We start from the raw sequence: 15,516 nt of genomic DNA on the forward strand, positions 1-15,516 counted from the left end.
AAGCTTAGATAAAAAGGATATTTAAGTTTTTCACATAACAGGAAGTCTGAAAGTTCCAGGATTTGGTCCAGAGGCTCAATACCATCAAAGACTCAGACTCTTGGTCTCTTCCTGCTCTGCCATCCTTGAAGTGAAGGCTTTCTTTCTTTAGTTTGCCCACTCATGGTCATGCATTGCTGCTGCAGTGCTGACATTATTCCCCCAAACGTCTGGGAATTCAAAGAAGGAAATATAGGGAAGAAAAGAGCCCTCACTTTTTGAGACAGGAGAGTATCTCCCAGATGTGCCCCAAATGACATCCTCACGTTTAGCAAGAGCACATGGCCATCTGCAGGTGTAAAATGCTGGAAAAAAATGAGTTTCCAGAATTATCATGACTTGCTTGGTACCACTGTGATTCAACATTGGAACTGTCACCACAAACCAAACCAGGGTTGTGTTAGCAGAAATAAATGGGTAGGGGAGAGAGGAGAATGAGTTTTGTAGACAATGAGAAATATTTACTTAATTACTTAAGTGTGGTAATTACTTAAAATTTTTTTTAAATAGAGGAATGTATGTGTAGGTGGTGTGAAATAGGTTAAAATTCCCCCCAAAATTGTTTAACAGCACAGTTTCTGACAGAGAATAGTCTTTTAAAAAAGAAGCACTAATTCATTTACATCCAGTGGATATTTTTGAGCACCTATTATGCACCAGACACTGGTCATACAGCAGTGAGCAAAACAGACAAAATCCCTGTCCTCACGGTGTTTCTATTCCAGTGAATGAAAATAGCAAAAAATAAAATAAATATGTTTTATTCTTTCAAAGAATGTCCTATGAAGAAAAATTAGGCAGGGAAGTAGGACAGGAAGTGATGAGGCACATGACTTTGAAATGAATGACCAGGAAGATTTCTGGGGAAATGACTTTAACAAGGCAACAAATCGCATGGTCATACGAGGCGGAGCAAGTGGGAAGGGTAGTTCTGGCAGAGAGAAAAGCCAGCCAGAGGCCCCGGGGTGGGTGCCTGCTGGCTAGGTTAATCAAGTCCAGCGGGGCCAGTGCAGCTGGAGCAGAGAGAGCAAGGGGAGGACAGTGGGAAGTAAGTGGGAGCCAGAGCTTCTCGGGCCATGTTTGCCATTAAGGACTTCAGCTTCCATTCTGAGTACAATGGGGACCCACTGAGTGAACAAGATCCACGAGGGACTTCTTCCGAGGGCTCCTGTGGCTGCTGTGTTATAATAGACTGTAGGGGAGGGGCAAGGGCGGGGGCAGGAAGAGCAGCTGGAAGTTACTGTAACTGAGATCGGACCATGGCGTTCTGGGCTGCGCTGGCAGAAGAGCTGCTGAGAAGTGCACACAGTCTGGAGACCTTCTGAAAGCCAAGTCAAGGACTGGAGGTAGATTGGATACCAGTAAGAAAAAGAGGGGAGTCAAGAATGCCTCTAAGGTTTTCAGTATAGGCAACAAGAAGAGGGACCTGCCATAAACTACAATGTGGAAGATTTGGGTAGATGAGGCTTGGAGAAGATCATTAGCAGGATTTGAACATGTTGAGTTTTGAGATGCCTATCAGAATTTAAGTGCACACGTCAGGTAAGTCTCTGGATATGAGTCTGGGTCCAAGTAAATTTTAGCTTTTGGTATATTTGCATATATACGTATATTTGCATATCATGATCATATAGATTTTAAAGTCATGAGACCACAGGAGGACCAGGGAGTGACCAGGTACCATAGTCCAGGGTGAACTAGCAAAGGAGACTGAACAGTGGACAATGGCGAAGGTGGAAAGTCCTGGAAGTCAAGCGGGGCAGGTGTTTCAAGGCTGATGCAGCCAGCAATCAGTGTGAGCAGTGAGATTAAGACTGAAAAATGATGGCTGGATTCACCAGCAGGGAAGCAGCATGGTGACCTTGACAAGGACAGTTTGGGCTGTAGGGTGGGGTCAGAAGCCTGACTGCAGAAGGCTAGGAGAGAACCGAACGAGGATGAGGAGACAGCAGACACAGGTAACTCTTCTGAATTCTGCTCTAACAGGTGACAGGGAAAAGGGATATAGCCGGAAAGGTCAGTGGGGTTCAAGAGAGGGTTTGATTGTCCTTTGTCTTTGGGATAAGAGAGTAACACATACTCTTGTGCTAATAGAATATAGACACCAGAGGAGGGCCTGGCCTTGGATGAGCTCACAGAGTACTGGGGGTGGGCAGAGGATGTGGGGCCAGGAGCTTGTGGGTTGGTAGACATGATGGAGGGAACGTGCAGAAGGTCCTGCCTGGTTACTTCTGTTTTCCCAATGGGTCACTGGCTGAAAGTGTGAATGGGGGAAAGTAGGGGCAGAAGTTGAAGGACAAGGTGTGAAGTAGTAGTGTACGAGTGTGGGAGGGTGAATAGGCCAGGGGAATGTCAGTGGGTACCACTGTGGCCCTAGCTGGAGGTGTGTCTGCTCCGGCTATTTGTTTTTCAGCGGTGTGGATGAGGTGCTCAGCAGGCAGGGAGTGGGATTTATCCCAGCTCCTTGAAATTTTGCCAAGTGAGAACAGTGAAGTGATAGGGACACAAGGTACATGAGGTGTATGAAAGGCTTGATTATAATAACTGATTTTGGAAGTCTGGCTGGGGCAGGAGCAAAGCGAAGCTGTGAAACAGGGTGACAATGTTCTATGTTGTAGGATTTGAGGTCCTGGCAGGTAGAAAGATTAGTGGGCTTGGGATGTGTGGTAGGCTAGAAGAGTCCTCTCACCCCAAGATGTCTGCATCCTATTCCCTGGAACTAGTGAATATGTCAGGTTACATGGCAAAGGGGACTTAAGGTTGCTAATTAGATAACCTTAAAAAGAGGAAGATTATCTGGGTGGACCCAACACAGTCGTAGGGTCCTTACAAATGGAAGAGGGTAGCAGAAGAAGAGTAAGCACAGATGTGACTACAGAAGGTCAGGGCAACCTAATTTAAGGACATAACTTATTTTTGCTGGCTTTGGAGGTGGCAGAAGGGGGACATGGGCCAAGGTGTGCAGCAGGTGGTCTCTAGAAGCTGGAAAAGGGAATGGATCTCACCCAGAGCCGGCAGAATGGAAGGGAACTTTGTCCTGCTAACATCTTGATTTTATTCATGTCTGATATCTGGCCCACAGAGCTGTGAAATAGTAAATCTGTGTTGCTTAAGCCACTTAGTTTGTGGTGACTTGCTACAGCAGCAATAGGACAATAATACAGGGTACTAGAGGGAAGAATAGAAATTCTGATGGTGAACCTGAGATTTTGGAGGGTTTATAGGTTCAGTTTTGACAAGGTCAAGGGCAGGACCATAGGTGGAGTCTTGCTAAGGTAGTCACCAGATTGTTGGAAAAGCACACCTCATCAAACTAGATAGTTAAAACCCAGATTTCATCATGGCTTCTATATATAGGTCAAAATTATGTGGCAAACTGTGACTGTATTAGAGTTTTTGTTTGTCTCTTTCCTTAGCACGCACCCCCAGAGGATCTTTTGGCCCTGCCTTCTCAATCTTCATTAGGTTTAGAGCTCACTGGTATAAACTGATGTTCAGAATTGGATTGGGAGAGATCTGCTCTAAATTAACACTGTAATAAATGAGCACTGTTCACATTTCCTCACAACCGCCCTCCTCCACATACACATCAAATTACTCTGGAAATGAAATGCAAAATAAAATGGGGAAGGATTCTGTTCTTCATTAGTGGATGAGTATGAAATGCTGAGGCCTCCCTGCCAGGGGAGAAGGAGAGTGCATAGTAGGGTGCAGCACTTGAGAGTGGGACAGTTTTCCAAGTTCTTAGCTGTCATATTGCAGGCTGAGGGCCTAATGGTCTGCAGTCTGCTAGCCTGTGAACGGAACCCTGCCTGTTGTTAGCATGCTGAGGAATTTAGCAAGGAGCTTCTAACTCAGCTTTACTCAGTCTTAAAGCATTCAGGCTTTTGGATTTATTTCAATTTATCTTAGAGATATTTGGGATCTGAGCCCTGGGAGAGGCTGCACCCTACAGGCTCCATACCACACTGAGCATCTTGGGCAGGAAGCCCTCTCTTGGGCCTGTTTCTCTACCATGTCACACGGGCAATAATAATTTCTCCAGCCTCACAGGGTTATTGTGAGGATATTAAGGGATTATGGATAACAACAGTGCATGTTCAGTGTTGGCCTCAGTGCTTAGGGAAGGGATCTTATTATTATTGTCAGCTCTGATCTTGGCAGTGAAATATGGAAAAAAGACAAGAGGAAACCTGTGTCCAGACTCCCTTGATCCCAGACAGGGCCATGCTGGAGTTAATTTAAAACATTGCATTTGACCCAAAATTTGACTCTCAGTAAGTCACTTATTTCTCCAATACTTTCTGAATTCTAAATAAAGAGAGACTACTGACTGGTTTTCTTATTCATTCGTATAATGACAAATGAGATATTTGTAAAGGCACATTGTAAAAAGACGTATTTTTCCTTAAAGAGACTCTAAGTGTTAAGTATGAAGCTGCACTTTAAAATATGGTAGCCACTCACCACCCCTGGCTGTTTAAATTAATTCAAATTAAAAATTCAGTTCCTCAATTGTACTAGCCACATTTCAAGTACTCAGTGACCACATGTGGCTAGTGGCTGCCACACTGGACAGTGAAGGAACAGAACATTTCCATTTACTGTTCTACTGTCTTCATTCTAATTGGCTTACACCAGTGTTCAGTAAACACAAGATCATGTGTAAAAGAGAAGGTGCACAATGTTGAAACACAAGTTGGGAAGGCAAGGAAGATAAATCCTCTCAATTTCATAAATTTGTGAAGAACTGGCCCTGCGTTATTTTGTAAAAATCCAAAGGAAAGCTAATAAATATTTTCAAGCTCTTGAAAGTTTCACTGGTATACTTCATTTTGGGTAACAGAAATTCATTCATTCATCAAATATTTATTGCCTCCCATGCCATACATCAGGTGAGGGAGTGAGCCAGCGGGTATCTGGTGGAAGAGTGTGCCAGGGCTATGGGGAAAAAGGTAGATACGCATAATAATAAGGATCTATAATGTGGAGGTGGGAAGCAGATTGGAGAGAGAGGGTGAGATAGATGGCTGAGATTGCTTCCTAGAAGGGGAGATTTGGGCAGGCTTTGAAGGAGGGGAGGAGTGAGCCAGCTGGCCCGCAGAGGAAGGACGTTCACCAGGGCACAGGTCTTAGAGCAAGGGCATGCCTGGCATGTCAAGGAACAGCAAGGAGGCCAAAGTGGCTGCAGCAGAGAAAGCAAGGAGGTGGGGAACGGGGTGTCTGAGAGGAGTGGGGGAGGGGTGGCAAAGCCTAGTCAGTTTTATAGAGCACTGGGAATACTTTGGCTTTTGCTCTGTGTGAACTAGGGTGTCATCAGGGCAGGATCATAGGTTTAAAATCCTCAAGATTTTTAAAGCGAGACAGACACATCTGATAGGTTTTAAAGTCTTCTGGATCCTGAGTTGAGAGGGTGGTGGCTTGGACCAGGCACAGTAGTAAGGTTGGTGAGAAGTGGCAGATCCTGGATAAACTTTAAGGTAGAGCCTATAAGATGTGCTGACAGATAGGATGTACGGTGTGAGAGAATGTAAGAATCCAGATGACTAAAATTTTTGGCCGGAACAATCCCAAGGGTGCAGTGGCCCTCAGCTGAGGTGCAGAAGACTGTAGATAGGGTCAGATTTTGTTTTCTTTTTTGGTGGGGAGGAGTCTACAAATCAAAAATTCAGTCGTGGACAGGCTGAGTTTGAGGTGGCTTTCAGTGGAGGTGATGGATAGGTGGTTGGCCGTAAGAATGTGGCAAGCCCTCCAAACACCAAATGTTTGCAAAGAGAATAATAAAACATTTGACAAACAGACTAAAAGTGGTATTTAAAGAAACTGAACCAACAGATAAATCTAAACAGGCACTAAGTATCATCGACATTCATAAACATGGAAATACTACACGCCTGGTTGCGAGTTGGGTCCTTCCCTCCAAGGTGTGTGCAATTTGCTTGAGAGCAATGGGAAGTAATTAGAGGGTCACAGGCTCTGAAACTCCTCAGTGGACCACCTGACATGTGACTTGTCCAAGCTGAGATGCACTGTGCTTGTAAAATACTCACCTGAGTTCAGAGAAAAAGAACACAGAATAGCTCATTAGTAAATTTTTAAAAAATTGATTACATGTTGAGATGATGTTTGGGTTATATTGGGCTAAATAGAATGTATGTACGTCTCTTAAACTTAACATTTTTAAAAACAAATGGCTTTTCATAGGAAGGAAATAGTTTGCAATGTTTCTTGCCTGGTGAAGAAGAGGATCCAGAAGTCATTACAGATTTGTGGGGGTGGGGTGCGGTGCTGGACCCCCAAGATGCTTCCCCACTGTAGCAGGAGGCCCTGTATCTTATCCTAATACAGAAGCCACGTTGTAGGGCTTTTGTTTCATTGTTTTCCCTCCACTACCTACCAGATTAAACCTGGTAATTATGTCCATATTGTCTGACTAAATGCTGCTGGTGTGTGACACAGAACTGGTTTCAGGCGGCACTTAGAGGGGCATACTGTCTTCCCTGCATAGACAATAAAGCCGGGGGTGGGGGCTGAGCCCCCAAGGCTCTCCTGTGTGGCTTGCTACTTCTGTGCCAGCTCTGGCTTGCAAGATAAGAGGGAAGAATGGTTTTGAGCACCCCTGGGAAGTGTTGGGTAGACCCCTGCTGTTCTCTAAAAGGCATTCTAAGGAAAGGCTTCACAGAAAATGAGCTGCTATCATCCTAAAACTTTTCCTTTAACTCACTATATGCCACTGTGGGCTTATTTTTTTTCTTATAAGGAGACAAAACAATGTGAGAAAAACTTGTACACTGCTCCTGTGGTGTCTCTGAAAGCAAGTTTATAAATTCCTAATATGCATTACTATTAGGTGGCTCACAGAGAAGAGGCGACAATCACAGTGGTACCTGTGGGAGGATGGAGGAGGGGATGGGAAGCAGGGAGAAAGGTCACTGTTGGAGCAGACTGACACAGTGCAGGAAGGAGGGAGTGAGTCTGAAGAAAGGCAAAGTGCTGAGGTGAGACATAGAGCTCCCTGACCCCAGCCTGGGAAGCCTCTGAGCAAGGGAAGATTGCTGCTGGAAAGACTAGATCCCCTTGGTTCATGGGTTTCCCCCCTTTTCTCCCTCTGCCTCTAATACTCTTTACTTTTAAATTAAAACTGTAAGTATGTCGACTACTGTTACCCCAGCATGATGGGAGGCTAAGAGAATGGATTCTAGAGGCAGACAAAGCCTGGGGTCTATCCTGTCTGTTACTTCCTGGCTGAGTGACCTCAGTGAACTTCCTAATCTCTCTGAGCCTTCCCCATGTTCTAGAACCGAGAGGGGACTGGTGGTCTCTGCCTGGTGGGGTGGCTATGGTAGTGAATGAGGTAGTATGGATGTGTTGGGCTGAGGGTCCGACACATTGGACATACTCAGAAATATTAGCTCTTGTAAAAATTATTTTAATAAAAATTAGGTACAATTTTAGGGGACAGAGGTAAAATGAGCATGTCTGTGGTTCATAGATGTCTGAATTTCATAGTACTCAGTGTGTCTCCTTTTGGCATAAGGCATTAAAGAGTCGATATCAAGTACTTGGCTTATAGGCACAGGTCCAAGCCACTGGTCATTTCTTAGGTGTGGATAATTAAGAAAAGGGACAGTATGCTCCCTAATACACACACCGCACACACACACACATTCCCTTCCTTAATGTTCACATAGTAAATTGGTAATCGCCAGCATTTGTATACAGTGTGAGCTGTAGCTGGATGCTGCCAGCTGGGTCCAAACAGCAAGGCCTCCCAGAGCTGGGGTTGAGGGCGCCAACGCCATGCGTCCATGTGGAATAAGGGCCTTTCTGAGTCCTCTGCTGTCAGAGCACTTTCTAGGATTGTTATGAGGATGAACAGGTTAATGCTATAAACCTTAGTGCTTTGCTGGCACAGGTTATCCACTATTCACAATATCCCTGCTGCTGGAAACCCATGGCTAATTATAACTGGTGCTTTCCAGAGTCATGGGCTGCACAGATTCAACAGACTGTGGAAAGAGCATCTTTGGTTCTTGGTCATAGTCCTGACTTGTCCCCAAATCACCCGTAGGATGTTGGGTCTGAAGATTTCATCAAATCTGTGCTTTCCTCTAGATTCCCAGGATGTTTGCACTGGGGGAACCTGAGCACATTTCCTGCTGGTCTAACCATCCAAGTTCCAGAGGTAAAGCTATTAAGGTCCCACAGGCTGTGCCTGCCAAACTCAGGATTACAACACAGTGGAGCTGCTCACAATTTGCCCATTAAAATCTTTTGTCTGACTTTCCAGGGATCTTCTGTGCTGCCATGCAGTATTTTAGCAAAGAACTGCAATAAGTTAACCCTGGATCAAAGTCGGGAAAAGTTCTTCAGGCTTTGGCTGGACCCCTACAGCAACGGAGACAACATTTCATTGCTGCCAGCTCCTGCGGAAAGTGAGCATGCCTGAACAGGAGTGAGCCCAGGGCAGGGAACTCTGAGGGCTGCTCATTGGTGGCTAGCATCAGGGCAGGCAGACATGATGACTGGTTCAGGTGTGACCCAGGGGAGCCCAAGGGAGTGCCCTGTGGATCTGGAGTGAAAGCCTTACCTTCTTCAGGTAAGAGAAGCTGCAAATTGAAATGTTTGAGTTTGAAATCAGGCTGCCCCTGGGGCGTGGGTATTTCACTCTAGCACCTGCTCCCTGCCTTCCTCAGGAGGGCACAGTGGGGCCAAGAGGATGAGGGGAGGTAATGGGCAAGAGAGGAAGAGATGGAGTCGTGGCAGTAATGGATACTGGCTGACCATTCCAGGGGACAGAAAGGCTGGGGGTTGGAAGACAAAGCATGGGGGAGTAACAGATGGGAATAACAACCAATTATTCGTTGGAGGAATGCATTTTCCTGCTTTGTCTGGGGGCAGGGGCACAACAGTCCCCTTATGCAAGCAGAAGTCACCAGCCCAGTCCCAGGTTCACTGGGCTGGAGAGCTAGGACTCAAACCACAGCCAGGCAGTCTACAAAGCCACAGTGAGATCCTTATCCACCAAACCCTGTAGAGAACTGGAAATGCATCTAGTTAAAGCTGGCCAACAGTGCGTGGCCTGGGCTAGGGAGACGGAGCACGCATTTTTCTAGACAGCAAAAGCTTACTGAGAGGTTGAAGAAAGTTCCAGAGAGAGTAGAGACAACAGAATGAACTTCAAGGATTTCCCTCTAAGAAATAAGGAGGTCCCTCAAACCATCCTGAGAGGCACCTGCTATAAGGTGAAAAGGAGAAATGGGGACAAAGGGTAGCAAATTGCCTAGTTCCTGAGTCCAGACTCTGGGGGCAGCTACAGCCCCCACAGCCACACGGCTGCAGCTTGTTCTGTGCAGATCCTGTGACAGGCCCCAGGAGCAACAGAAACCTGGCACACAGCCAGACCACATTTGAGGAAGTGATGGTCTCAGGGATGGATAAGGCATGCACATAAACACTAGTCACTAAAGATACCACAGAAAAAGTCAGATCAAGGATCATTGACATTAAACAGAGAGAAGTTACTTATCATAAACTTGCAGGATAAAATGTCATGGATGAGGTGGTATCTGAGGAATGGGTGGGGTCCTGACCCCAGGAGTTTGGAGGCAATGCAGGCAGAGAAAAGGCTAGAAGGGGGGAGGTGTGGGGATGTAAGGAGACCTGTGAGCAGTTTGGGTTGACCTGGCCATCAAGGGCCACAGGCCCTTGAAAGACACTTTACTTTGAGGCAATAGAGACTCACTGAAAATGTTTGTGCAAGCGGACACAGTGGTAAACCCTTTGCTTCCCAAGATAGTCTCTGCTTCTAATCTTTTGCAGCACTGGGCAGTCAGAAGCTGAAGTGGGGAGACTACGGGAGAGGCTCCCGCAGTAGTTTGTAAGGAGTGAGGCTCTAGACCAGAGGCCTGGCCCACGGGGTCTCCTCTGTCCGGGATGCGGTCCCTTTCCTCACCCGCTTCGCACCAATCATCCACAGGACCTCTGCTTAGATGGGACTTTCTCAGGACGTCTTCCTCCATTGCCTCAGGCTAGGTCAGGCCCCCTGTAGAGGGCTTCATGTCCTCCTTTTCTGTCCATCACAGCACATACCACGACTAAAGTAATGTCATAAATAGTCATTTGTGAGCGTTTTTACAAGACTGTCAGCTGCATGAGGCCAGCGCTGAGACTCAGCTCCCTACTGCTGTATCTCAGAGCCCACCGTTGTGCCTGGCACACAGTGGGTGCTCTTACTTGTGGAATCAATGAACAGGAGAGGAATAGGTTAGTGTATAAGACAGGGTTCATACTGAGATATAAGCAGCATATCCCTGGCTGGATATGGCAACTGACTGGCTGGCTGTGCAAGGGATCAGAGAAGGCAGAGATAATGCCAAGGGTCAAAGCTCATTGATTCTTCTGTGGCTAAATCTGGTAACATGGAGAAAGGAAGAAAAGGGGCCTTGACGGAGGCATGATGTTTTGAAAACAAAACATTAGAGGGTCAACCGTGTGTTCATGTCTAATAGGAATGTGGAAATGCAAGTCTGGAAACCAGGAGAGAAACCTGGGAGAGGGTTGGGGGGTAGACAGGAGACTGCTCTCCTGAGGTCCTGGTTCCCCTCCCCTGCTTGTGATGGCACTGCCGGGTATGTGGAAAGCCACACCAGTGTGACTAGATTTGGCCATTGAAATATGAGTCAAATACATGTGTATTTCTAGGTAACAGCACTGAAGAGTTAGTGTGAGCTTCTCCATTTGTTCTCTGGCTTCTGCTGTCATATCAACAGCCTTCCAAATGGTATAGGTTTCTCAGACAGGGTCTTGAAGTAAGAATGTGGAGATCACCCCAGCAGTGCGCAATGGACACAGTGAAAATGAAATAAACCTTGGGTGTTTGAGGCCGCTGAGATCTGGGAGTTATTTGTAAAGGCATGACTTCGTCTATCCTGACTGATAACACAACCATGTACACAAGGAAGTTATTCTAGTTCAATACTGAGGATAACCTGCCCTGCCAGACACTGTGTTAGGTGCTAGCATCCTACAGTGAGCAAGGCAGACATGGTCCCAGGGGAGAGAATGTAGAGTATGAAGAAAGGGAACAGGGGTTGAGGGTAAGGGGAACTACCCTCAGGGAACCCCACGAGGCCCCAGGGATGACCATCAGCTCAGGAGAGCACAGCAGGCCCTCGAGAGGCTGAACGGGGGGCATTGCTCATCTGTGAGCTGTGCCACTGCTTCCAGTACACAGATGATATGGAGAATGACGTGGACTCGGTGCTGCAGGAGTTCGAGGGAGGCAAGGCCAGTCCTTCCTGCAGACCGTCTGCTTCTGCTGAAGGTCTGGCCTGCCTGGCAGCCCACAGCCCTGCCGGCTACCCTTCCGAAGTCAGCGTCTTGAGTTTCCTCCTGTATTATTTCTCTGCTCCTCTTCGGTTTTACTTTCAGGTGTTCTGCCGGTGGATGAAAGCAGTAACCAATCAATTGTACGAGTGAAATGAGGAGATACACCAAGCTGCCGGATCAAGGACCATCAGGTGTTTTCTATCACACTTTTACTTTTTGTGCTTTGTTTTACAAAGTTTTTCTACTTTGCCCAATAAAAAAATAAACAAATAAAATAAGTTCATAGTGCGTCTTTCCCTGAATGGTTGGACCAACCACTGTGCCTCCCTTCCCCTTCTCCCCTAGCTGGTTAGAATTTTCAAATGCCTGAATAAAGTAACAGGCTGTATCTTACCTGGGAAAGAACCTGCAATTGTCTGATAAATAGAAGCTGCTGAAAATAAAGTAGGTATCTTTTAATGCCCTGGAGTGTTCAGTGTGCTGTGGACATTAGTTAAGTGCTTTCCACTTATTTTATGTTTAGTTGAAATGGGGATCATCAGTTCATAACTCCTTCAGTTAAGAAAATTTCTGCCATATTTAAATTCATCTGTGTTTTGCCACAGTATCACAAATGGTATACTAATTGCTTTTCAGGCTTTTGGCTAAGATTGAGTGCAGTCCAAGTGACATAGTGGTACTGCATAATGAAAACTTCATATGATTCCACAGGAATGTGTTGGATTCTCTGTATTTACTAAAAGTCTAACATGTCAGATATTTGACCTCACATATATTTATGTGTGTGTATATATATGTGTGTGTGTGTGAGTGTATGATTATCCTTTTATATGTGAATATATACCAAAAGGTTCTCTGAACATATAGCCTTTATAGATGTATATATATGAATACGGGTAAAACTCTAGAGATACTGCAATTTCTAGAGGTAATGCAAGTATGGTTTTAGACTACCACAATAGAGTGAGGCAAACGACTCACTTTACTTTGGCTTCCCAGCTCACAGAAGTCATGTTTACACTATACCATAGTCTAATCAGTATGCAATAGCTTTCTATCTTAAACAATGTACATACATTAAATTTGAAAATACTTCATTGCTAAACAATGCTAATCATCATCTGAGCTTTCAGTGAGTCATAGTCACTGATTACCATAGTAATGAGAAAGTTTGAAATACTGCGAGCATTACCAAAATGTGACAGTGACACAAAGTGAGCAAATAGTTTTGGAAAAATGGTGTTGACAGACTTGCTTGAGGCAAGATTGCATTTGTATTAGTTTCTTATTGTTGCTCTAACGAATTAACCAAAACTTATTGTTGTAAAATAACAAATATTGTTTTAAGTTCTGCAGGTCAGAACTACCTAAAGTCTAAAAAAGCCTAAAATCAGGGTGTCGCCAGGGTTATGTTCTTTCTGGAGACTTAAGGGGAGAATTTATTCTCTTGCCTTTTCCTGCTTTTGAATGTCACATGTACTGTGCTAACTGTCCTTTTCATCCCCTTCCTCTTACTACTCCAAACTCTCACTTATTTCCTGTCTCCTGCTGCCACTGTAACCTCTTCTGTCGCCAAAGCATGACACTTATGATTGCATTTATGGCCCACTTTAATAATGCAGGTAAATCCCTCATCTGAAGATCTTAACTTAATCACATCTGCTGATGCTTTTACCATGTTAGATAATATAGTCGCACGTGCCACAGAGGGATGAGGATATGGTTATGTTTGTCAGGGGTGTTAGTATTCAGCTCCCCACACTTAGCTTAATTAGAGACTAAAGAACTAATTTCCAAAGGTAAACTGGAAAATGTGTCAAGCCAGAGTTTCAAAGAGGGATGTCTAGAATGCCTAAACTGAAAAATTAAGCAGTTTTGCTATTAGGATTGCCTGAGTAGCTCTATTAGATCCAACCATGCTGTAGGAAACAATTACAAACTCAGTGAAAAAATACCAAAAAATAATACAAAATAGTAACTTGGAGGCATAGGAGAATAAACAAAAATGGGATTTGAAACTTGGAACAAGGGGCAGGGTGGAATGCCCGTTTTTGCATCTTTTAGTCTGAGGACAGAACAAATATATCTCTGCACAGAGTGTTTAATGCCCTTATTAAAAATCTGCAGTGTTTCTGGCCAAAAGATTTGGAGGTCAGAGTCCATGGTACCACACCCACCAGAAAGCAAGGGGTTGACACTGGAGAGGAGGTGTGTGTGTGAGAGTGTGTGCGTGTGTGAGAGAGAGTGTGTGTGTGTGATAGAGAGAGTGTGTGTGTGTGTGTGTGTGAGAGAGAGAGAGAGAGAGAGAGACAGAGACAGAGACTGTGTGTGTGTGTGTGTGTGTGTGTGTGTGTGTGTGTGTGTGTGTGTGTGTGTGTACTGATTTCTCTCTGTAAACTTTGTTCAGGTCTGTGGTTGGCTCCTGACCTGCACAACATAACACAAAGAACTGAAACTGGAGTCGTTGCCAACTCAGGAGTTTCAGACAATGTAGTCTGAAACCAAGAAAATGATGTACCTCACTTAAAAGAAAACACATAAAATATCAATATCATCTCTTCAGGAGACTAAAACAGAATCTAGTCTCCACACATAACATTCACAATATCCTGGGTAAACACCAAATTACACAACACAATGGGAAAATGTGGCTCAATTTTTAAGAGAAAGGCCTATCAACCAAGATCAATCTTAAGATGATTTGTTGTCAGAATTATTAGGCAAGAATATTAAAGGAGGTGTTGTATGTGCACATAAAATACTACCTGAAGTACATAAAAATACTCCCACAATGAATATAAAGACTTGTAATCTCAACAAAGAACTGAAACTATAAAAAAGAACCCAGTGGACTATGCTGATGGACAGTGTCTGTAATGGGGTATGTTATGGGGACTTAATAATAGGGGGAATCTAGTTAACACAATGTTGCTTATGTGATTGCATATTAAGGATACCAAAACAAACAAATAAATAAAAATAATAACAAGAACCCAGTGGAAATTCTAGAACAGAAATTATACAGAGTTACAATCCACCTCTCCGTTATGAGTTACATAGTAAAATTAATATTTTATAACAGCAACAAAAGAAGGAAGGTTCCCCCCCATCACCTCCTACCCTTTTCTCCTAATTCCTGTCATGGAGTAAGCATTGAGGAGAGTCTGAGGGTGCGAGGAGAAAAATCTAAGTAAGGAGTGACTGAGTCACTTTCCTTCCATAAAGGAGTTTAAAGTCTTAGAATTTTGTGAACCCAAATAGACTCACCTAAGAGGAACGTAACAAAAAAAATCTCTGTTATAAATGGTTTATATATTCTTACTAGACTGAGAATACTGGAAAATAATCCTTTTTATGACAATATAGAAATTCTTTGATGGCCATAATTATTGGCTCCATCACCTCCCATTTAAGGACAGATCATTTCAATAGGTTTATGCATTGCACTTAGAGCAACTCTCCTAGTGATAAGAATCTCTAGTCTTCAAACCACTCTTCATTCTTAATCCTAAACTCTTGCAGCTCTCTCAAAACCTATTTCCCTTTAAGCCCAATCTTCTAACCTCCTTTCCATTAAGAAATCATTTAGTTTGTAGGAAAATTATAAGGCTATAAAGTAGTAAGTGGCTGGCAGAGGAAATATGGGGTCTAGGGGGGCAGATGCAGAAGATGAGTAAATGCCACAGGCATCTTAAAGGAAAGGAAAAGAGTTTCCCGCGGTATTCTCACTAGATGAAAATTCTTTCTTAAATTATCACCGACTTCCTGGGACCACCCTAGCAAACCATATGGAATGTGTTAAAATACTGTCTGAACATTGCATTTTATACATCCTGAAAACTACATTGTGTTAAAGGATGAGAAAAAACACAGAGTGATGCTGAGATATGCATTGCGTTGTTGTCCTCCACCATTTTCTATTCTGTTACAAGATCTCTTCATGACTTTTCATTTTCATTGTGCATGGCACTTTAATTTTATGTGATATCAGGCATCTTTCCTTAATGCTCTGATCTCAATGAACACTGTTTTTGTTTCTTTGTTTTCAACTGAATTTCAATATATACCGCGTGACTGTTTTTCCTTCCTTTGTTCACAAATATTAACAGCCCTTCAGGACCTAGAAAGAAGAGCAGACAAAACACA

This window comes from Manis pentadactyla, chromosome Y (genome assembly GCF_030020395.1).
Source record: "Manis pentadactyla isolate mManPen7 chromosome Y, mManPen7.hap1, whole genome shotgun sequence".
Lineage (NCBI taxonomy): Eukaryota > Metazoa > Chordata > Mammalia > Pholidota > Manidae > Manis > Manis pentadactyla.